Source organism: Salvelinus sp. IW2-2015, unplaced genomic scaffold, assembly GCF_002910315.2.
Source record: "Salvelinus sp. IW2-2015 unplaced genomic scaffold, ASM291031v2 Un_scaffold948, whole genome shotgun sequence".
Classification (NCBI taxonomy): domain Eukaryota; kingdom Metazoa; phylum Chordata; class Actinopteri; order Salmoniformes; family Salmonidae; genus Salvelinus; species Salvelinus sp. IW2-2015.
In genome coordinates this window covers 459,723-485,606 of record NW_019942660.1, presented here as the reverse complement: position 1 = coordinate 485,606, position 25,884 = coordinate 459,723, and the positions used below count along the sequence as shown (strand labels likewise).

General features: G+C 39.7%; 1 pseudogene; it reads right to left on the bottom strand.

Moving 5' to 3' along the window:
- Nucleotides 1–33: 33 nt before the first annotated feature.
- On the bottom strand, nt 34–24,041 carry LOC112069251 (mucin-5AC-like; annotated as a pseudogene).
- Between the last annotated feature and the right edge of the window lie 1,843 nt (nt 24,042–25,884).

The window sequence follows — 25,884 nt, the reverse complement described above, 5'->3', positions numbered from 1 at the left end:
GTTGTTCGGGGTAGTTGTGGTAGTTGTTGTTGTGTTGTTAGGTTGGCTACAAATATCAATGCCAGATTTCCTTATATTTTCTATGGTTTCATAATCTCCTCCTTCTGGTCCAACAGAGGGATAGTATTTGCTCATCCAGTCTGACAATTCACAGACAGTCTTGGTCAGGCAGTGTGGAGTAGTAGTGGGTGAAGTGGTTGTTGGTGAAGTAGGGGTTGTTGTGGGGGTAGTGGTTGTTGTCGGTGTAATGGTTGTTGTGGGGGTAGTGGTAGTGGTTGTTGTCGGTGTAATGGTTGTTGTTGGGGTAATGGTAGTGGTTGTTGTTGGTGTAATGGTTGTTGTTGGGGTAGTGGTAGGGTTTGTTGTTGGGGTAGTGGTAAGAGTTGAGAAAACAAATACTGTTGTGGTCGGTGCTTGAGTGGATATCTGTGTTGTTGTAACACTTGGTGTAGTTGTTGGAGTTGGGGTGGTGGGACAGGGATTCATAATCCGGACAATGGTTCCGTTCTCTTTGCAGATGGCGGTAACACAGGTCCCATCACCGTCAGATGTGTGATATATGGTCGCTCCATACGGGTATGTTCTGCCGTCGTATAAACAATAGCAAGCTGCAATAGGATTTTCAAAGGGAACACAAGTTATTATCATGTAATCATCTTGTCATGTTACCTTCTTGGTAATAATGTAGGCTAATGTTTCAGTTTGTAGTGGTTTTCTTTACCTTGGACATCATAGCTGCAACTGGCCTCAGTTGATGAGCAACGACTTGAAAAAGAAAGAAGGAGGTTACAGTACCTTTCAAAGTCGAATAAAATATTAAAACTTCTTTGGGATAGGGAGCGCTATTTTCACTTTGGGAAAAAATCGTGCCCAATTTAAACTGCCTTGTAATCTATTCTAGATCGTACAATATGCATATTATTATTACTATTGGATAGAAAACACGCTCAAGTTTCTAAAACCGTTTGAATAATCTCTGAATAAAACAGAACTCATTTTGCAGCAAACTTCCTGTCAGGAAGTGAAAAATCTGAAATCGAGGCTCTGTTCCAGGGCCTTCCTATTCATTTGCTTGGAATCTATGGATATACATGCACTTCATACGCCTTCCACTAGATGTCAACAGGCAGTGAGAGGTGGAATGGGGTGTCTAGCTTGATCTGAGGTCAAACGAGAGCTCCTGGAATGACGTGACCCCAAATTTCCTTTGTTCAGCAAGGCGCGGGAAGGAACCCTGGATTGCCTTTTTGAAAAGCTTTCGTTATAGACGGCTAATATCTCCGGCTTTGATTTTATTTGATACATGTGATAATATCATCTTAAAGTATGTTTTTTCAATATAGTTTTATCAGATTATTCAATGTTTATCGGGAGTTTTGGCTTTTTCCGTTCTCTGCGTTTGGTGATGATGGACAGCTTCACGCCACTTGGCTAGCTTTGGTTGCTAATTCGACAGGAGAAAAGGACATTCTAAAACCAAACAACGATTGTTCTGGACAAAGGACCGCTTGTACAAGAATCTGATGGAAGCTCAGCAAAAGTAAGAACCATTTATGATGTTATTTCGTATTTCTGTGGAAAATGTTTAGTTCTATTTTCCGCCCTTATTGTGGGCGCTGTCTCGCTATAACGTAAGCTGTTTGTTATGGTAAAGTTCTTTTTTTAAATCTACACGGCGATTGCATTAAGAACTAGTGTATCTTTCATTTGCTGGTCCAACATTGTATTTTTTAGTAAGTTTATGATGAGTTATTTGTCGATTAGGTGAGTGTCGAATATATCGGAGATTCTGGGAAAAAGTTGCTACATTTTCACAATGTATAACCACGGTTTGTCAGCTCAAATATGCACATTTTCGAACAAAACATTAAGTGTATTGTATAACCTGATGTTAAGGCTGTCATCTGATGAAGTTTGTCAAGGTTAGTGAATAAATGTATATCTTTTGATGTTTTTTTTGCGATCGCTACCTTTGCGTGAATGAATGCGGTTGTGTGGTGGCTATTGTGGTACGCTAAATAATGCTATATTGTGTTTTCGCTGTAAAACACTTAAAATATCTGAAATATTGGCTGGATTCACACAAGATGTTTATTCTTTCATTTGCTGTACACCATTGTATTTTCATAAATGTTTTATGATGAGTATTTAGTTATTTCACGTTGCTCTCTGTAGTTATTCTTGTGCTTCGGTGCTATTGGTTGAGTGTAGCTGCAATGTAAAACTATGATTTATACCTGAAATATGCACATTTTTCGAACAAAACATAGATTTATTGTATAACATGTTATAAGACTGTCATCTGATGAAGTTGTTTCTTGGTTAGTGACTAATTATATCTCTATTTGGGGGTTTTGTGCAAGCTACTTGTGCTGTGAAAGAAATGTCTGTGCTTTATTCTATTTGGTGGTGAGCTAACATAAATATACGTGGTGTTTTCGCTGTAAAACATTTTTTTTAAATCGGACATGTTGGCTGGATTCACAAGATGTTTATCTTTCATTTGCTGTATTGGACTTGTTAAGAGCTATTTGTTATGATTTGAAAGTACAAAACAATGTTATATGTTATATTCACAATAAGGTATTAACAGGTCAAATCCCAATAAGGTATTAACAGGTCAAATCCTAATAAGTAATACACTGGTCAAATCACAATCTTTGAAAAGCAAAATCAATTAAATGGTTGGTAAACCTCTTTGTAGGTGGACTATTGACATTGTCTTATCTCACCAGAAAAACAGGCTACCTTAAGGCTTATACCAACCATATTAAATCCTATGTAATGTAAATACAGTATTTATGTATATATCAAAATGTTGATCTGAAAACATACCAACTCTGACAGTTCTCCTTGGAAGGTATAATCTCTCCCTCGTTGTAATGAGTTCCATCTCCATCGTAGCAACCACAGTCCACGATASGGACACACTTCATGGTACTTTCTTCCAAATAAGGCGTGGCCGGAGGACATTTTGGATAGCAACCTTTAAGATATAAACAGTCAATTTAATCCAGGACACCTGCSCAGATTAGATCATCCTCATGGTATCTAGTTCTAACACCAAAGCTGTAATGGATATGATATTTCTAGATTTGTATTTAGTTTTCAGTATAGATGGACAAGGGAGGGGGCGGCAACGTAGCCTAGTGGTTAGAGCGTTGGACTAGTAACCGAAAGGTTGCAAGATCAAATCCCCGAGCTGACAAGGTAAACATCTGTCGTTCTGCCCCTGGACAAGGCAGTTAACCCACTGTTCCTAGGCCATCATTGTAAATATGAATTAGTTCTTAGCTGCCTAGTTAAATCAAGGTAAAGAAAAGGGCTATTAGTTACCTTCCAGCGCAGGGATCTGACTGGAGCATGTTCCTGAGGGATTCTTGCAGGTCTTCATACAGGGGTATCCACACGGATTATAATGCCACTCACACTCACCAATAGGGTTGTAGAAATCACAGAACAGAGCTGGTGAAATTAAAAACATGTCACATTTTAACTTAACCAGGATCCTAAAAGAGGATTGATTGAACAGTTACACATACAAATCATCAATTGGTATTTTGTCCCGACAGCAAAACAATCCCACCTATCCATCAATCAATTGTCCCACTCAAAGCAAATGACTCACGGCAGATATCTGGTGTTCTCCACTTGATACAAGCCCCTGCCTCGTTACAGGCCTGGGCGTAGGCTGCTACAGCTGTACAGAAACACTCGCAGTCTCCCCCAGTGTCACAGGCACACGAGTCCCTCACACAGGCATCATGGAATGGCGTGGGGTCCACCTTATAGGAAGTTGTATTAAGCCATTATTTATTTATTCAATGCATTGCCCAGTTTGTTGAAGAGACTACAGATGAACTATTGACGATGATTATTATTGGGTTGGATGGTTGACTTTATGTTTTTGATATCTGTTTAGTACTACTTTTGTTGTTGTCTTTTATGGTGACTTTGTGGACATTCACATGATTATTGACAAACCAATTGTATTAGAAAGATTGCCATGTACCATCATGCAACTCTGCTTGTCATTGTGTACCTTATAGGAAACCTGTTAGCCCAAGACTTGTGCTACAGAATTATTGGCTGTTATAAATTCCACCATATGTTTGACCCTGAGGCTGTGAGGTAAATTAACTCTTGTTGAAGCATTAACCTTAATGACCATGAGGCTGTGAGGTACTGTATATTAAAACTTCTTCAGGCTAGGGTCTATTTTTCTCCACTTCCTGTCTGACGTTCCCAAAGTAAACTGCCTGTTACTCAGGCCCCGAAACCAGGATATGCATATAATTGGTACCATTGGATATGAAACACTTTGAAGTTTGTAGAAATGTTAAAATAATGTATGAGACTATAACACAGTTGATATGGTAGGAGAAAATCCAAAGAAAAACCAAATCGGAATTATATTTTTTGAGAGCCCATGCTCTTCCAATGGAACGTATCGGGTCATATCCAAATCCAGCTCCCAGATTGCAATTCCTATGGTTTACCACTAGATGTCAACAGTCTTTGTTCAAGGTTTCAGGCTTGTTTCTTCCCAAACTAGGAAGAATTTAGAGTTTCTGTACTGGGAGTCACAGTTGGAAATCAGTCTGTGCACTCGCGACGAAGAGGACGCTTATTTGGCTTTTCTATTGAACATACTTCTTTCCGTATGAAATATTATAGTTTAATTACATTTCAGGGTATCTGAGGATTAAATTGAAATGTATTTTGACTTGTTTTAACAAAGTTTAGCGGTAGCTTTTTGGATTCCTTTCTCTTCATGTACTCAAATCGATGGAGCCAACTAAACTGACTTTGAGATATAAAGAAGGATTTTATCTAACAAAACTACCATGCATGTTGTAGCTGGGACCCTTTGTATTGTAAATCAGAGGAAGATTTTCAAAAAGTAAGTGAATATTTAATATGTGAATATTTGTGAATGTGAATATGTGAATATTTGTGATTTTATGAAGCCTGTGCTGGTTGAAAAATATTTTGATGTGGGGCACCGTCCTCAAACAATCGCATGGCATGCTTTCACTGTAAAGCATATTGTAAATCGGACTGTGCAGTTAGATGAACAAGACTTTAAGCTTTTAACCGATATAAGACACTTGTATGTACCTAAATGTTTAATATCCATAATATTTATGATTATTTATTTGAATTGCGTGCCCTCCAATTTCACCGGAAGTTGTCGACAGGTGTCCCGCTGCCGGGAAGCCTAGCCCCTTAACTCTTGTTGAAGCCCTAACCATATTATTGTACTTACGCAGTGCCACTTTGGCTGCGTGTACACAGGCAGTCCAATTCAGATCATTCACCAATTATTTGCACATCTGATACCAGTTGATCTTGTCCTTAATGTGTCAACAGCAACAACAAAAAACAAATGGAATCTGATCTTTTGAGCTCTGATTTATACCACTTCCATATGTGGATCTCAATCCGGATTCAAACCCAATTCTCCATGCCATCTCTGTCTGGACGCTCAGATCTAATGTTTTTGCTCTAAAGTGGGTTTTTTGCACATGACCTGCCATTACCGTGACAACCACCCCAAAACGTAAAGGACAGGAAATGAGCATTGCGTCTGTGTGCTACTTCAGAGCCTACATCAGTGTTAATGCGCCAATCTGATATGGGCTACATGTTAACCTACAGTCAGGTCCATAAATATTTGGACATTGACCAAGTTATTATTTTAACTGTCTACCACATCATATTGGAGTTGACATTAACTAATATATATGAGCTGAAAGTGCAGAATTCAGCTTTCATTTGAGGGTACTTACATCCAAATCAGGTGAACGGTGTAGGAATTACAGCACTTTCTATATTTGGTCCCCCCCTCCCTTTTTTAAGGGACCAAAAGTAATTGGACAATTGGCTGCTCAGCTGTTCCATGGACAGGTGTGTGTTAATCCCTCATTAGTTCATTTACAAGTAAGCAGATAAAATGTCTAGAGTTGATTGCAAGTGTGGCATTTGCATTTGGAATCTGTTGCTGATAACCCTGAATATGATAATAAACAATAATAAATAAAATAACAAAGAGCCTGCCAGTGAAGCCATCATCCTCTTTCTTAAATCTCCTAGATATACGACAGACACTTCAAAATCTTATTCCTAATGATTTATTTTTGACTGTCTTTTTTGCCATTTATGAATGTGATGTTATCTTCTTGTCAATAGGGGGGCGCTATTTTCACTTTGTAAAAAATCGTGCCCAAATTAAACTGCCCCGTACTCTATTCTAGCTCGTACAATATGCATATTATTATTACTATTGGATAGAAAACACTCTCAAGTTTCTAAAACCGTTTGAATTATATCTGTGAGTAAAACAGAACTCATTTTGCAGCAAACTTCCTGTCAGGAAGTGAAAAATCTGAAATCAAGGCTCTGTTCCAGGGCTTTCCTATTCAATTGCTTGAAATCTATGGATATACATGCACTTCATACGCCTTCCACTAGATGTCAACAGGCAGTGAGAGGTGGAATGGGGTGTCTAGCTTGATCTGAGGCCAAACAAGAGCTTTTGGAATGACATGACTGGAAATTTCATTGTCTTCGAAGGTGCGAGAAGGAACCCCAGATTGCCTTCTGAAAAGCTTTCGGTATACACGTTAGATATCTCCGGCTCTGATTTTATTTGATAGATGTGATAAAAACATCATAAAGTAGTTTTTTTKAACCGAGTTATATCAGTTTATTTAACGTTTATTGCGAGTTTTGGAATTTTCTTTTCTTTGCGTCATGTGAAGTTGGGCACCTTTGCGCCACATGGCTAGCTATGGTTGCTAATTCGACAGGAGAAGAGGACATTCTAAAACCAAACAACGATTATTCTGGACAAAGGACTCCTTGTACAAGATTCTGATGGAAGCTCAGCAAAAGTAGGAACCATTTATGATGTTATTTCGTATTTCTGTGGAAAATGTTTAGTCGTATTTTCCGCACTTATTGCGGGCGCTGTCTCGCTATAACGTAAGCTGTATGTCGTACTAAAGTTATTTTTAAGAATCTAACACAGCGGTTGCATTAAGAACTAGTGTATCTTTCATTTGCTGTACAACATGTATTTTTTAGTAAAGTTTATGATGAGTTATTTGATTAGATTAGGTGACTGTCCAAAATATCTCTGGAGAATTTTGTGCATTTTGACTACGTATTCACATTGTAAAACCACGATTTGTACCGCTAAATATGCACATTTTCGAACAAAACATATATGTATTGTGTAACATGATGTTATAGGACTGTCATCTGATGAAGTTTGTCAAGGTTAGTGAGTAATTTTTATATCTTTTGCTGTTGTTTTTGGCGATCGCTACCTTTGCGGTGAATGAATGCGTTGTGTGTTTGACTATTGTGGTAAGCTAATATAATGCTATATTGTTTTTCGCTGTAAAAACTAAAAAATCTGAAATATTGGCTGGATTCACAAGATGTTTATCTTTCATTTGCTGTACACCATGTATTTTTCATAAAATGTTTTATGATGAGTATTTAGGTATTTCACGTTGCTCTCTGTAATTATTCTGGCTGCTTTGGTGAATTTTTTATGTAGCTGCAATGTAAACTATGAATTTATACCTAAATATGCACATTTTCAACAAAACATGATTTATTGTATAACATGTTATAGACTGTCATCTGATGAAGTTGTTTCTTGGTTGTGACTAATTATATCTCTATTTTGGTCGGATTTGTGATAGCTACCTATGCGGTAAAAAAAATTGGTGAAAAAATATACGGTTGATTCTTTTGCTATTGTGGTTAGCTAATAGAAATACATATTGTGTTTTCGCTGTAAAACATTTTAAAAATCGAAAATGATGGCTGGATTCACAAGATGTGTATCTTTTCATTTGGTGTCTTTGGACTTGTGATTTCATGATATTTATATGGCTAGTATTTACTTGTGGCGCTATGCTAGTCAGCTTTTTTACTGATGGGATCTCCCGGATCCGGGATGTGATGTGAATAGTTTGCTCTGTAGTAGATAAAGGCCAAATTCAATAATATTTGAAATGTTTTCCTTTCTATATATAATTTTGAAACATAAAGGGGTCCTTAAAAATTCAAAATGAAATATCGTAAATGGATCATAGTATGACATTCTTAAAAAAATTCCATATGTAACCCCCCCCCACAACGGGCTTATGACTTTTAAAACCTTTTCTCAAATATAGGGTTGCTGGTTCAACTTTGTCATTTATCGTTCCCAAATTAAACTGCCTCGTACTCAATTCTTACTCGTACAATATGCATATTATTATTACTATTGGATAGAAAACACTTTCTAGTTTCTAAAACCGTTTGAATTATTTCTCTGCGTGAAACAGAACTCGTTTGGCAGCGAAATTCCTGACAGGTACTGCAAAATCTGAAAATGTAGACTCTGTTCTAGGATCAGTTTAAAACTCTGTATGTATCCTATGGGTCGACATGAACTGCACGCGCCTTCCCCTGGATGTCAGTAACCAATGAGAATTGGAATGGAGTTTCTAGGCAGATCTGAGACCATATAAAAGCCCATGGAATGGGGGGTGCACTCTTTTTAACCTTCGTCATGGCGCAAAGCAGGACCTCAGCATGGCGTTCTGAAAAGCTCAAGTTATCGGCCTTAGATATATCCTGCTCTGATTTAATTCGATATAGGTGTTAGAAACATCATAACGAAGTTATTTTAAACCGAGTTATATCAGTTTATGTGAGTATATTGCGATTTTCGGAATTTCCTTTGTATTGCGTTTTGAAGATTTGGGCATGTCTGCGCCACATAGCTAATGTTTGCTGCTATTTCCAAAGTTGAAGAGGACGTTCTACAACCGAGCAACGATTCTTTTGGACAAAGGACAACTTGCCCAAGATTCTGATGGAAGCTCATCCAAAAGTAAGAGCTATTTATGATGTTAATTCGTATTTCTGTGGAAAAATGTAAAATGATTTGTCCGCCATTAATTTCGGCACTGGTCTGGCTGTAACGCACACTGTATGTCTAGTAACGTTAATTTTAAAAATCTAACACAGCGGTTGCATTAATAACTAATGCATCTTTCATTTGCTGTCCAACCTGTATTTTTTAGTCAAGTTTACGATTAGTTATCGATTAGATTAGGTGCCTCGCCAAGATGGCGCCGGCCAGAATGCCTGAAATGTTGCTACTGATCACATTGTATAACCACGATTTGTGCTGCTAAATATGCACATTTTCGAACAAAACCTATATGCATTGTGTAATATGATGTTACAGGACTGTCATCTGATGAAGTTTATCAAGGTTAGTCAAAAATTATATATCAATTGCTGGATTGTTACGATCGCTAACCTTTGCTGCTGGTAAATTGCTTGTGTTTCTGGCTATTGTGGTAAGCTAATATAATGCTATATTGTGTTTTCGCTGTAAAACACTTAAAAAATCAGAAATATTGGCTGGATTCACAAGATGTTAGTCTTTCATTTGCTGTACGCTGTGTATTTTTCAGAAATGTTTTATGATGCGTATTTAGGTATTTGACGTTGGTCTCTGTAATTATTCTGGCTACATCGACGCTATTTCAGATTGCAGCTGCAATGTAGAACTGTGATTTATACCTGAAATATGCAAATTTTTCGAACAAAACATATGCTATACAATAAAGTTTTTTCTTGGTTAGTGACTATTTATATCTTTATTTGGTCGAATTTGTGAACGCTACCTATGCAGTAAGAAAATGGTGGAGAGAAAAAAGTTGAGTCTTTTTCTATCGTGGTTAGCTAATAGAAATACATATGTCTTCCCTGTAAAATATTTTAAAAATCAGAAATGATGGCTGGATTCACAAGATGTGTATCTTTCATCTGGTGTCTTGGACTTGTGATTTCATGATATTTAGATGCTAGTATTTACTTGTGGCGCTATGCTAGGCTATGCTAGTCAGCTTTTTTACTGATGAGGGTGCTCCCGGATCCGGGATGAGTACCAAGTAAAAGTTAACAGAAAATTACAATTTCACCAAATGTAAATACCAATGTAGCCAAGATACACAAGTCATAGCGTCTGTACATACAGCTTGTTTTAACCTGCCTGCCCTGACTGCATGTATCTGCTGTACTGTCTATTGAATGTATAGGTTATGCAAATGAATGTACTTACCGTATATGTGTGTCTTTTTATCTTTGTTTATATCATCTGCACTACGTCAACTTCCTAACAACTTTGGTTGGTATGGCAATAAAGTATTGAATCTATATTGACTAGTATCTGCTGTGTACTGTACCTGTGAGTGGCAGGCTGAGAAAACGTGACTGGTGATGATGCTGCAGCGTTTCTGAGACCACGACTTCCTGTAGGATCTTAAAGTGCATGGGTTTTCTATGACATCAGCGTTGGGGCAACTGGGTGACACTTTCCAGCTGTTCCCAAACTCCAGAGCTTCAACAACTACTTCCTGGTTTCTGGACGTGAAGTCGTTCTTTCCATTACCGTCGTAGTTTCCACACAGACCACACACTTGGCCCTGGAAGGATTAAAAAAAATAATAATAATAACTTGAAGTAGCTAATAAAACATTTATAAAAATGGTATGCCAATGCAACTGCTAAACAAAGATACAGTGCAATCACTGGTTCAAAATGACCTATTCTAGTCACTCACCTGGAAGGTAGAGCTGAGTTTGATGAACAGGCTATTCTTCTTATCCCACATGAGGATCAGGCCATTTTCAGCCTCAACAACAACATAGATACCGATAGAGTGGACCTGGTATGCATGTAACACCCCCTTTCTCTTGTTTGATCACTTTTACAGATTCATCTGCTAGTATGATTTCATTGCTCTGAAAGACAGAAACAGAAAGTGTTAATTGATATGTAATACTAGTAGACAGCTTTTACACTGTGGTGGTGTTGGTTTTACATGTGGTGGTGGGGTTTTACACTGTGGTGTGCTGGGTTTACACTGTGGTGGTGCTGGTTTTACACTGTGGTGGTGCTGGGTATTACACTGTGGGTGGTGCTGGGTTTTACACTGTGTGGTGCTGGATTTTACACTATCAGGGTTACACTGTGTGATGCTGGGTTTTACACTGTGGTGGTGCTGGGTTTTACATTGTGGTGGTGCTGGGTTTGTATCGGTACTGTGTTTTTACACTGTGGTGGTGCTGGGTTTACACTGTGGTGGTGCTGGGTTTTACACTGTGGTGGTGCTGGGTTTTACACTGTGGTGGTGCTGGGTTTACCCATTTTTTTGTGGTGGTGCTGGGATTACACTATCCAGGGTTACACTGTGGTGATGCTGGGTTTTACACTGTGGTGGTGCTGGGTTTTATACTGTGGTGGTGCTGGGTTTTAATCTATCCAGGGTTACACTGTGGTGGTGCTGGTTTTACACTGTGGTGGTGCTGGGTTATACTGTGTGTGCTGGGTTTTATACTGTGGTGGTGCTGGGTTTTACACTGTGGTGGTGCTGGGTTTTACACTATCCAGTGTTACACTGTGGTGGTGCTGGGTTTTACACTGTGGTGGTGCTGGGTTTTACACTATCCAGGTTACACTGTGGTGGTGCTGGGTTTTACACTATCCAGTGTTACACTGTGGTGGTGCTGGGTTTTACACTATCCAGTGTTACACTGTGTGGTGCTGGTTTTCACTATCCAGGGTTACACTGTGGTGTGCTGGTTTACACTTCCGGTTTACACTGTGGTGCTGGTTTTACACTATCCAGTGTACACTGTGGTGGTGCTGGGTTTTACACTATCCAGGTTTACACTGTGGTGTGCTGGGTTTTACACTATCCAGGGTTACACTGTGATGAGCTGGTTTTACACTATCCAGGTTACACTGTGGTGGTGCTGGGGTTTTACACTAACCAGGATTACACTGTGGTGGTGTGGGTTTTACACTGTGGTGGTATTGGGTTTACGCTATCAAGTTTGTACACATAAACTACATGTCGATTTTGAAATTCTACTGTCAAATGTCCAGACTTGTCTATTGTACCTTTAATGCATGAGTCGTGGTACTACAATGAAACTTTAGATGTGAAGTTAAACGATGAAAAAGCCTGGAAGGAGGAGAGATGACTAGAAACGATTCCGTTTTATGTGTGGATTTAATTGTCGGAGTAGAGGTCCTTGTGCATTTCAGGTAAAATAACAACTCAATGTTTATATCCCAGGACAAATTAGCTAGCAACAGCAAGCTAGCTTAATAGGACAAATTAACGTTGACTAACGTTAGCAGGTGCAAGCTAACTAGCTAAATTACCATACATGTTTAATGCTTTTCGACCTGTCCCCAAATTAATGTAATTGATTCAGAGTTTGTTTTGATATTTTAACCTGTGTGTCGCGATCGCGTATGGTGTGGGGAGTCAAAATACATTTATGCACGATGGCGCACGATGGCGCACGCGCGCAGTCGGTTTGGTTTCCGTGTAAGCAGACACCGTCAGAGAGCCCTGTCAAATAGCGTGCTAACAAAACGCATGGAGGACGACGAATCAGTGCATCCAGAGGTCAGCATGCATTCCACTCACAGCCACCGGTGTCGACATTGAGTGAAATGTCCAGACTTGTCTATTGTACCTTTAATGCATGTATGAAGCCGTTTATGAACAGTAGTTCCTACCCCCAAGAAGAGCTTGATGGCCTTGGAACAGGTGGTGCCAGTGGTTCCACAGGGAATGTTCTCTGAGATCACTCTGAAGGTTCCGTTTGGATTGTTGCTGCAGTAGTCCTGCAGGATGTATTCAAATACACCATCAGAAAACCTTTTCCTCTTAGTTATTATTATTACGTCAACTTAATCATAATTAGAAAATATGTGCTCATACATAAAGTAGGGTTTTAATAAAAATACAAATCAAATCATAAATACAATTATTATTGCCCTACCTGAGTAAGAGTGTATTCACAATTTCCATTGAAAGTGAACCTTTCCTCGTCAAAAGTGATGAAATGCCCATCTCCATATATGGCACAATCATCCATCACATGCTATTGGTACACTGCCATTTTCTGCCTTCGCAAGTGCTACAATGATGCAAACATAATCACATGGGGAGATTTTAGAAGGAAACATTTGAAAAATCCAAAGAAGATGAGAAGAAGAGGGGTAGAAGTTGACTTTACCAGGTATTGCAGTCTACTTTGAGCACATGTCCAGGTTGATAGTAGACTCCATTGTGAGAACAGGGACATAGGTCTTCCTTGACGCATCCTCCGTTTCCATCAGACAGCAGACCATCAGGACATACACAGCCTGACACACACTCTGCACTGATCTATACACACAATGAAATAGGACTGACATGAATTTAAGTTGGACATTATGTGCCTGTATGTCCCTCCACCATCCAGGGTATAAGATTGTGGTGACATTATGTTTCCTGTATGTCCCTCCACCATCCAGGGTATAAGATGTGGACTTATGTTCCTGTATGTCCCTCCACCATCCAGGTATAAGATGTTTGGATCATATGGTTGCGTCTGGATGGCTCCACGTCGCCAGCGTAATTGAGTATTATGGTTGTCAAATGATGGATCAGTTTGATCAAGTGTTTTGAATAAGCACAAAGTTGTTAACTTTTAGATTACTGACGTCCGGTGATGGAATTCATGTAGATCAGTTCTCTGTAAAGCGTTACAGATGTGCTGCTCATAAACTAGAAACCCTCTGGAAAAAGTCAACGATTCATCAGGAGGTGACTATGTCTTGTTCCTGGGTCCTAGCTTATGTCCACAGCTGCTTATAGCCAACTTCCATTATTAGTGCAAAATGTCTGGAGTCAATTTATAACTACTGTGTTAACATACACATTGTTCCTTGTGTATGTTCTTAAATTTAAAACGTTTTTGGTGCATGCCTAGTGATTATTTTTTTTCGAGATGGTAAACGATGTTGTTAAAGGTGTGGATGTATTTCTAGATTTTACAGAGCGGTACGGAATGTATACCGCATGTTCTCCTGATCTCACACCCATGTTTGTGTTGTTGAGACGGTCGAGTAGTATATGTTATTTTTATCGTGTGTGCCAGGTTGCCTCGGTGCCTTTCTCAATGAGTAAGGCGTCGCTTCATTTGAATCTAATACAGTTGAATAGCTTCCGTATGAAGGCTTTTGTGGGTTGCTGGCACATGGTCAGGTATTAATCCTGTGTCTTCCGTAACGTGGTGTTGTTCTGCTTATTACATCGTGTTTGTAGGCGTGTTTTTGTGGTGATTACATCGTGTTGTAATGCATGGTTTATTCGATTAACGTCTTTAGTAGAGCCGTTTGTTTAGGTTATTGAACGTGTTGTTAGGTCGATGTTTCTATTAACGTGTTGTAAGGCGTTGTTTTCCATCTGGTGTCAAGATTAAACTGTGTTGTGTTCAATGTTGTGTTCTGTGTGCTTTTTTTAATAATAAGCTGTGTTGTATTAGGGCTGTGTTTTTTTATTATTGCACGTGTGGGTTGTCTATAGGCGTTGTTTTTAGATTTACGGTGTGTGTGGTTAAGTGTTGCGTGGTTACATTTCCTACAACGGTAGTCCAGTGTCATGTAGGCGTTTTATATTTATTAAACGTGTTCGTAAGGCAGTTATTTATTTTACGTGTTGTAAGGCGTGTTTTTATTAACGTTGTTTGTAAGGCGTGTTTTTTATTAACGTGTTGTAAGGCGTGTTTTTTTATTAACGTGTGTGTAAGGCCTGTTTTTATTAACGTGTTGTAAGGCGTGTTTTTTTTAACGTGTTGTAAGGCGTGTTTTGTTAACGTGTTGTAAGGCATGTTTTTATTAACGTGTTGTAAGAAAGGTGTATTTTTATTAACGGTTTGTAAGGCATGTTTTTATTAACGTGTTGTAAGGCATGTTTTTATTAACGTGTTGTAAGGACATGTATTTATTAGACGTGTTGTAAGGCATGTTTTTTACTGTGTAACATTTACGGTTGTAAGGCATGTTTTATTTACGTTGTGTTAAGAATGTTTTTATTAACGTGATCTGTAAGACATGTATTTATTAACGTGTTGTAAGGCATGGTATTTAATAACGTGGTGGTGTAAGGCACGTTTTTAAATTTAGCGTGTTGTAAGGCATGTTTTTGTATACATTGTTTAAGGCATGGTTTTATTATATTAAGGCGTGTTGATAAGGATGTTGTTTGTTTTAACGTTGTGTGTAGAGCATGTTAATTTTTTGGTTAACTTGTTTGTAGAATCTACTCGTTTTTTTGTTTTAACGTGTTTGGTTAAGACATGTTTTATTAACGCGTTGTAAGGCATGTTTTTGATTAGCGTGTGTGTTATAGACAGGTGGTTTTTTGTTTAACGTTGTTGTTAAGACGATGTTTATTATGAACAGGTTTTGTATAGAAATGTTTTTATTAACGTGTTGTAAGACATGTTTTTATTAACGTGTTGTAAGACATGTTTTCATTAACGTGTTGTAAGACATGTTTTCATTAACGTGTTGTAAGTCATGTTTTTATTACACCCCCGTGTTGTAAGACATGTTTTTATTAACGTGTTGTAAGACGTGTTTTTATTAACGTGTTGTAAGGCATGTTTTTGTTAACGTGTTGTAAGACGTGTTTTTATTAACGTGTTGTAAGACATGTTTTCATTAACGTGTTGTAAGTCATGTTTTTATTAACGTGTTGTAAGGCATGTTTTTGTTAACGTGTTGTAAGACATGTTTTTATTAACGTGTTGTAAGAAATGTTTTTATTAACGTGTTGTAAGACATGTCCCATTGTAGACTTACACAGTGACTGTCCAGTGTTTGACAGCTCTTCTGGCACTCTGAGCCCTTGGCTCCGGGCCCTGCACTAGAACAGTTGAAGAAACCCATTGGTTCTTCACAGGCTGTAGGGAACAAAAGTTGGTTTTATAGGTTAGTAGGAACTAAAGTACAGAGTCTTGGTTGTGAAGTGATTTGCTGTATTTGTCAAATAAAGATGTGTTCTGAATTTCAGAGTACTCACATAGATGTTGTGGTTCTCCAGTACAGCTTAATTTCCCTTGTCTGCATGAGCTGGGTGGTTAAGAGGGGTACAAGAGGAGGGGTTAAGCATGGTTTAACATGCCTCTTGAAGTAAACCAAGACTTCAGAAGAAGACCGTCCATTTCTAAATATTTTAGTAGAGCCACAACAGAGAAGACCATCAGATTGTCAGAGATTTTCTTTCACACGCCAACCAAGTCCTCACCAAGTAGCCCCATAGATCCTGGTGACCTCTCCAGAGGGTACTACTGTGCCTCCATGGTAGCAGGAGCAGCGTGAGGCAGGGACACACTCTCCCTGGTCGTTCAGGTAGGTTCCCTCGGCACAGCCACAGCCGTCCACAGACACATGTTCTGACTGTTCAATTAAATTAAAAGTGTTTTATCCTTGAGGGGAAATTACTTTGGGCATGTCTGTAACAACAAGACAACAAAAACATACAAAACAACAACAAGACAACAACAACAAGAAGATACACAACAACAACATCCACAACAAGAAGAAGATACAAGACAACAACAACATACACAACAACAAGACATTAATAAAATGAATAATATTAATAATAATAGCAAACAAATATAATAGAAATGAGATGTCCATGTAAATGTACCTGGCAGGTAAAGTCTGTCTGGCTCAGTGAACGACAGGTGCGGTCACAGCTGGTCATGGTGTAGTCATAGACCATCGTGTCAGGGCAGCTAGAGGAGTACTTCCCTGTGGAAAACAGGGTGGTGATTCAACAGTTAATTACACCGTGGGTAAATAGGAGGGGTAAACCCTGAACACCGTGGGTAAATAGGAGGGAAACCCTGGACACGTGGGTTAATAGGAGGGTAAACCCTGGACACCGTGGGTTAATAGGAGGGTAAACCCTGGACACTGTGGGTTAATAGGAGGGTAAACCCTGGACACGTGGGTTAATAGGAGGTAAAACCCTGGACACCTGGGTTAATAGGAGGGTAAACCCTGGACACCGTGGGTTAATAGGAGGGTAAACCCTGAACACCGTGGGTAAATAGGAGAAACCCTGGACACCGTGGGTAATAGGAGGGTAAACCCTGGACACTGGTGGGTTAATAGGAGGGTAAACCCTGGACACTGTGGGTTAATAGGAGGGTAAAACCTGGACACCGTGGGTTAATAGGAGGGGAAACCCTGGACACCGTGGGTTAATAGTAGGGTAAACCCTGAACACCGTGGGTAAATAGGAGGGTAAATCCTGGACACCGTGGGTTAATAGGAGGGGAAACCCTGGACACCATGGGTAAATAGGAGGGGAAACCCTTCATTAATTAATCAGTAAATTCAGTATCTCTGATGTTTATCTTACCACAGGTGATGTTTCTCCATCCACTGAGCAGGACGCCTGCAGCAGCACATGCATGGACGTAGGAGGAGACCGCAGCACACATGCACTCCTCACTCCTCTCACAGTTACAGCTGTCATATAGGCAGATCTATAGGGAGAGAAGAAGAAACAGAAGAAGAAGAACGTTCAGTTATGAGATGTGTTAATGAAGAAACCTGAGAGAAATAAAAAAATTATATTATATAATTTTGATATGGAACTTCTTAAATGATCGTTTAAAAAATATATATTCTTAGAGCTTTGGGATAACTCTGTAATTAAAAAGCATTTGACAAATTAAAATCTCGTACTTACWTCCTTGTAGTAATTTGGGTTGACCTCAGTGTGGCATTGGGAAAATATTCCTTCACGATCTGACAGCATCGAGCACCAGTGCTTGGCATATCTCTCTGTAAAACATATGAGATATTAACAACATTTCACAAATAAACAAAGAGGTTTTATCTAGGCTTTACTGTGCWTCTCAGTAGACATACGTKAGTGTAATCCCCAAGAAGTATTCCAAGGCTCTGATAAAGGCTCTCTATGCCGAAACATAATGAAACAATTTAAATGGTTAGTTAGAAAATAAACTCAGACCTATGCACAGAGTGATCCTTTTTCTACTACTAGTAAGGAATAGTTTTGATATTATTAAGTCCCTCAGTCGGGCAACTGATTCCCTTTCTGTTCAAGCTGGGCTGAAGCGTGTTTGGGTATTGTTTCATTAGACCAGGGGTTCGCAAACTTTTTGTCCCACGACCCCATTTAGAAAATTCTCGCGAAGGCAACCATGTGAAAAAAATATGTAATTAACAGACAGTGTTAACCTTTTTATTTGGGGCTATGATGGCAGTCAATTGAAAAACATGAACAGTATTTCTGATTGTCTTCTCAACTCACCATCACATACTGTTAATGTGGGGCTATGATGATAGTCAATTTCAAACTAGTCTTACATTATGTATCTTATCTCACCACCACTAATGAGATGGGTGTGGCTTGATGCATGTCGCGTCAGAGCTTCTCAAAGTCAGGGGGCGTGGTCGACAGTGAGCATCTCATCTCTGCTGTCACATCCAGCCTGGATCGATATTTGGTTTTAATGCAGACAGGAGCACTGAATCCAGCTTCACACAGACATGAGCTGGTGAAAGGTACCAAGGTTCTTTCAAGACAAATACGATGTCAAATCATGACGTCAGTGATCTTCAGGTTGGAAGTTGGAGCTCTAGAAAGAGGCCAGAGGATCTCGTCATAGTATCTCTGTGCATTCAAATTGCCATCGATAAAATGCAAGAGTGTTCATTGTCTGTAGTTTATTCCTGCCCATACCATAACCCCACAGTCACCATGGAGCACTCTGTTCACAACGTTGACATCAGCAAACCGTTCGCCCACACAACGACATAAACGGATGGACGTACTGCCAAATTCTCTAAAATGATGTTGGAGGCGGCTTATGGTAGAGAAATGAACATTAAATTCTCTGACAACAAGCTCTGGTGGAATTTCCTGTAGTCAGCATGCCAATTGTACGCTCCATCAAAACCTCATATTTTCGAGTGGCCTTTTTTTACCCTAGCACAAAGGTGCACATGTGTAATTGTCATGCAGTTCAATCAGCTTCTTGATCTGCCATACCTGTCAAGTGGATGGATTATCTTGGCAAAGGCAAAATGCTCACTAACAGGGATGTAAACAAATTTCTGCACAACATTTGAGAGAAATAAGCTTTTTGTGCGTATTGAAAATGTCTGGGATCTTTTATTTCAGCTCATGAAACATGGGACTAACACTTTTCATGTTGCATTTATATTTTGTTGAGTGTATATATATTTTTTTGTATTTTGAAAATTCTCCCGCGACCCCATTTTCATATAAAGTGACCCCACATGGGGTCGTGACCACAAGTTTGAGAACCGCTGCATTAGACACACGTTAGTGTTGTTAAAGAGGTTGAAGGAGTACCGTTCTCTACACTCAGACTGCATGGGATCTCAAAGCTCTGTGCCACATCAGGACAGCTTGCTTTGGTCTTCCACGTGTTTGCGAACGTCACAGCGGTTCCTTCCACCAGTCCATTGATGGTTCTGAAGTCGTCAGCTTGGACGCTGTTAAAGTCTCCACAAAGACCTGGATAAGAGGTACAAAACATTACAACAGGTGGTTTGAACTAACAWTGACTAAAGATGCAATGCATCAAGTATCATTAGTTTACTAATAATTGTTTCAGGTGAGGTTTGACCGAACCCCTCAAACAACTGGTATAGTGACACACGTTACATMAACAATAGTTTGATAACAAATCATCTTTTATAATAATAATGCATGAGATTTATATAGCGCTTTTCAAAAGACCAAACCACGCTCATCTTTTCCACAAGACATTAAATGGAACAAAGAGAAAACATTACCCTGTGTTTTGTCTTTGTGTGAACTGCTAGCTACGATGTAGACTGCATTGTAGGTGTTAGCTGCACCTCTAGACGGAGCCCATAAGAGGTTTGCACAACGATGTAGAACGCTAGAGGCTGAAAGATCCGTTACATCCGCGTGTGGAAAATATACATCAGGTCACAATCTGGTTTACCATCAACTTTTAGCTCCCACTTCCCCATTGGGATGCTTTATGGTGTTACACGCTGCTAGACAAGGAGAGCAAAGACGAAGAAAAGAGACAACTTCTGGGTACAGTACGTACTGCATGGGAAAGGGTTTTCAAACATACGTTTATTACTGATTAATGACTACAAAACAATTAGACAGATATCACATTTCTGTATCCCTTTTCTCAAGGCCCCATCAATCAGTCACTCACCCATGAAAGCGGCAACTGAGAAAACATCTTGTTGACATAGACCCTTCCACTGGCCTCAATGACGATCATCTGCAAGTGATCAAACTTACAACTTGAATAAATGACACTCCCCGTGGTGATAAAGAGTGTGGAACAGGGTTGGAGTCAATTCCAGTCAATTCAGAAAGTTAACCTTAATTATTCCAAGTGTTCTCACTGAAAAACAATGAAGAGCATTGGAATTGGAATTTACAGTGGACTGCCTGAATTGACTGGAATTTAAATGTAATTTACTCCCAACCCTGAAGTGGTGATATGAGTCACTGGCAGCAGCAGAAGCCTCAACATTGAGCTTTTTTCCCCTGAACCATACACAACATGGTTGATGTGACTATACACTGCTCAAAAAAATAAAGGGAACACTAAATATCACATCCTAATCTGAATGAATGAAATATTCTTATTAAATACTTTTTTCTTTACATGTTGAATGTGCTGACACAAAATCACACACAAATTATCAATGCGAAATCAAATTTATCAACCCATGGAGGTCTGGATTTGGAGTCACACTCAAAATTAAAGTGGAAAAACCACACTACAGGCTGATCCAACTGATTTATGTCCTTTAAAACAAGGTCAAAATGAGGCTCATTAGTGTTGTGCCTCCACGTGCCTGTATGACCTCCCTACAACGCCTGCGGCATGCTCCTGATGAGGTGGCGGATGGTCTCCTGAGGGATCTCCTCCCAGACCTGGACTAAAGTATCCGCAACTCCTGGACAGTCTGTGGTTGCAACGTCGGCTTGGTGCGATGGAGCGAGACATGTCCCAGATGTGCTCAATTGATTCAGGTCTGGGGAACGGGCAGGCCAGTCCATAGCATCAATGCCTTTCTCTTGCAGGAACTGCTGACACACTCCAGCCACATGAGGTCTAGCATTGTCTTGCATTAGGAGGACCCAGGGCCAACCGCACCAGCATATGTCTCACAAGGGGTCTGAGGATTCTCATCTCGGTACCTAATGGCAGTCAGGCTACCTCTTGGCGAGCCCATGTAGGGCCCCCAAAGAAATTGCCACCCCACACCATGACTGACCACGCCCAAACCGGTCATGCTGGGAGGATGTTGCAAGCAGCAGAACGTTCTCTTACGGCGTCTCCAGACTGTCACACTGGCTCGTGTGAACCTGCTTTCAATTGTGAAGAGCACAGGGCGCCAGTGGCAAATTTGCCAATCTTGGTGTTCTCTGGCAAATCCAAAACTTCCTGCCACGGTGTTGGGCTGTAAGCACAACCCCCACCTGTGGACGTCGGGCCCTCATACCACCCTCATTGAGTCTGTTTCTGACCGTTTGAGCAGACACGATGCACACTTTGTGGCCTGCTGAGTCATTTTTGCAGGGCTCTGCAGTGCTCTCCTTGCACAAAGGCGGAGGTAGGCGGTCCTGCTGCTGGGTTGTTGCCCTCCTACGGCCTCCTCCACCGTCTCCTGATGTACTGGCCTGTCTCCTGGTAGCGCCTTCCATGCTCTGGACACTACGCTGACAGACACACCAAACCTTTCTTGCCACAGCTCGCATTGATGTTGCCATCCTGGATGAGCTGCATACCTGAGCCACTTGTGTGGGTTGTAGACTCCGTCTCATGCTACCGCTAGAGTGAAAGCACCGCCAGCATTCAAAAGTGACCAAAACATCAGCCAGGAAGCATAGGAACTGAGAAGTGGTCTGTGTCACCACCTGCAGAACCACTCCTTTATTGGGGGTGTCTTGCTAATTGCCTATAATTTCCATCTGTTGTCTATTCCATTTGCACAACAGCATGTGAAATGTATTTGTCAATCAGTGTTGCTTCCTAAGTGGACAGTTTGATTTCACAGAAGTGTGATTGACTTGGAGTTACATTGTGTTGTTTAAGTGTTCCTTTTATTTTTTGGAGCAGTGTATTTTAATTTCGATACTATCAGGTGGGTGTGTCACTGCAGAGAAGGTTAACTTACCATGGACTCTGGAGTCACCAGGTTACAGATCTTAGGCAGGTTCTCAATGTCAGTCTTCCCACATTTCACTATGTCACCCAGGACTGTGAAAGCAGTCTCTGTTGCGTTTGCTGGGGACAATTGGTACAAGGTATGACAGTAAAGTCAAGGAATGACAGTAAAGTCAAGTATGACAGTAAAGTTTAAGGTATGACAGTAAACGTTAAGGTTTATGACAGTAAAGTTAAGGTAATGACAGTAAAGTTTAAGCTATTGACAGTAAGTTTAAGGTTATGACAGTAAAGTTAAGCAGTATGACAGTAAAGTCAAGGCTATGACAGTAAAGTTAAGGGAATGACAGTAAAGTTAAGGCAGTAAAGTTAAGGGCAGTGAAGTTAATGTATGACAGTAAGGTTATGGTATGATAGTTAAAGTTAAGGAATGACAGTAAAGTCAAGGTTATACAGTAAAGTTAAGGTATGACAGTAAAGTTAAGGTATGACAGTAAAGTTAAGGTATGACAGTAAAGTTAAGGTTATGACAGTAAAGTTAAGGTATGCACAGTAAGGTTAAGGTATGACAGTAAAGTTAAGGGGATGATAGTAAAGTTAAGGTATGACAGTATTGAGGGAACACATATTTTGTAACACACTACTTACTACTTGCCTACTTTTCGGTTCCAGGGAACTACAGTTCCTTCAGGAAGTATTCACACCCTTGACTGTTATTGCACATGTTGTTGTGTTACAGCCTGAACTTAAATGTATTCAATATTTTTTTTCACACAATACCCCAATAATGACAACGTGAAAACATGTTTTTAGAAACGCTTTGCTAATTTATTGAAAATGAAATACAGAAATATCTTATTTACATTAGTTTTAACACCCCTGAGTCAATACATGTTAGAATCACCTTTGGCAGTGATTACAGCTGGTGAGTGCTCTGCGGTAAGTTGCTAAGAGCTTTGCCACACCTGGATTGTACAATATTTTGCTATTTTTTATTTTCTTATACATTCTTCAAGCTCTGTCAAGTTGGATGTTGATCATTGATAGACAGCCATTTTCAAGTCTTGCCATAGAGTTTTTAAAACCGATTTAAGTCAAACCTGTAACTCAGCCACATTCAATGTCATTTCTGGGAAGCAACTCCAGTGTATATTTGGCCTTGTGTTTTTAGGTTATATCATCCAGCTGAATGGTGAATTTGTCTCCCAGTGTCTGATGGAAAGCAGACTGAACTAGGTTTTCTCCTTAGGATTGCTTCCTGTGCTTAACTCCATTCCATTTATCTCCTTTTATACTGAAAAACTCCCCAGTCCTTAAACGATAACAAGCATACGCAAAAACATGAGGCAGCCATAACATGATGCAGTCAACCACTATGCTTGAAAATATGACATTAGTAATTAGTTTGCCCACTGTCTTTGCAGTATGACTATAGTGCCTTGTTTGCAAACAGGATGCATGTTTTTGGAAGTTTATTCGTGTACAGTGATTTCCTTCTTTTCACTTGTCAATTAGTGTTAGTAATTGTGGCAGTAACTACAATTGTTGTCTTGATTCATCCTCCAATTTTTTCCTATCGGCAGCCATTTAACTGTTTCCAAAGTGAACCTTTGGCTTCATGGCTGGAAATCCCTGAGTGGTTTCTTCTCCTCTCCGGAACTGAGTTAGGAAGACACCTGTTTCTTTGTAGTGATGGGTGTATTTGATACACCATCCCAAAGTGTTATTCAATGTCTGCTCTTACCATCAATGTCTGATATTGTGTTGTATGCCGACCGCTCCCCCCCCCCCACCCCAATGTTATTTTTATGATGTTAAATGTTAGTATGAGCAGTCTCCATACAGTAGGTTAGATCCCTACCTTGGACAGGGCATATGAGCAGTCTCCATACAGTAGGTTAGATCCCTACCTTGGACGAGAGACATATGAGCAGTCTCCATACAGTAGGTTAGATCCCTACCTTGGACAGGACATATGAGCAGTCTCCACAGTAGGGTTAGATCCCTACCTTGGACAGGACATATGAGCAGTCTCCATACAGTAAGGTTAGATCCCTACCTTGGACAGGACATATGAGCAGTCTCCATACAGTAGGTTAGATCCCTAACTTGGACAGACATATGAGCAGTCTCCATACAGTAGGTTAGATCCCTACCTTGGACAGGACATATGAAGCAGTCTCCATGGAAGGTGTAGGCTTCCCATCGTAAGTGGTGATGTGGGAACCTCCCACTATGGAGCAGGTAGCTGGGCAATCTAGGTCCATACAACTCCACTGGCCTTGGATACAGGTACTAACGGAGAGAGACATCAGTTTAAACCTCAACACCCCGGACTCAACACACACAATATTTCAGTGTATATAAACGCAATGCAACTCTTACCATTTATGGCATGTTCTTGAGAATGATTGTCCAGGCTGGTAAGATTGTCCGTTGTGGAGACAAGAGCATTGGTTCACAGCTACACAGCCAGTCTGAGTGATGTCATCAAACACGGTTCCTATGAGAAAGACATTTAGCCAGCTGATCCCATGAATTACATTCAATACATTACATTTAGCCAGCTGATCCCATGAATTACATTCAATACAATACATTTAGCCAGCTGATCCCATGAGTTACATTCAATACATTACATTTAGTCAGCTGATCCCATTACTTACATTCAATACATTACATTTAGTCAGCTGATCCCATGAGTTACATTCAATACAATACATTTAGTCACTTGATCCCATGACTTACATTCAATACAATACATTTAGCCAGATGAACCCATAAATGACATTCAATTCATTTAGTCCTTCCTTCTCATAAAATACATTGATCCATGTAGTTCAGTATCTTAATTACTACGGTACATCTGTTGCAGAACTTTTGACAAATAATGAAATCTCCAGTCCTACAGTAAGGCTACTCTTCCAAACTATGTAACCTTTAACCTTTTCCTGGTTTAAATAGCCACATAACCGATATTAGGGTTTTATACAGCCTTCCTGGTTTAAATAGCCACATAACCAATATGAGTTTTAATACAGTCTTCCTGGTTTAAAATCCAGGGATGTGGACTCCAGTCATGTGTCAACTTGAGACTTGACAACTTGAGACTCGTGATTTAATCTCGCCCAGGGGTTCCGCTAGCGGAACACCCACAACATTCCGCTGCCTTCGCAGCGCGCGAAATTCAAAAATATTTGTTAGAAATATTTAACTTCCACACATTAACAAGTCCAATACAGCAAATGAAAGATAAACTTCTTGTGAATCCAGCCAACATGTCCGATTTTTAAAATGTTTTACAACGAAAACACAATATATATTTATGTTAGCTCACCACAATAGCCAAACACACAACGCGATGTTTTCACCGCAAACATAGCTTTCACAAAACCCACAAAGAGATAAAATTAATCACTAACCTTTGAACAACTTCATCAGATGACAGTCTTATAACATCATGTTATAAAATACATTTATGTTTTGTTCGAAAATGTGCATATTTATAGGTATAAATCGTAGTTTTACATTGCAGCCACCGTCACAAATAGCACCAAAACAGCCAGAATAAATACAGAGAGCAACGTTAAATAAATAAATACTCATCATAAAACATTTATGAAAATACATGTTGTACAGCAAATGAAAGATAAACATCTTGTGAATCCAGCCAATATTTCAGATTTTTTAAGTGTTTTACAGCGAAAACACAATATATATTTATGTTAGCTCACCACAATAGCCAAACACACAAAAATACATGTTGTAC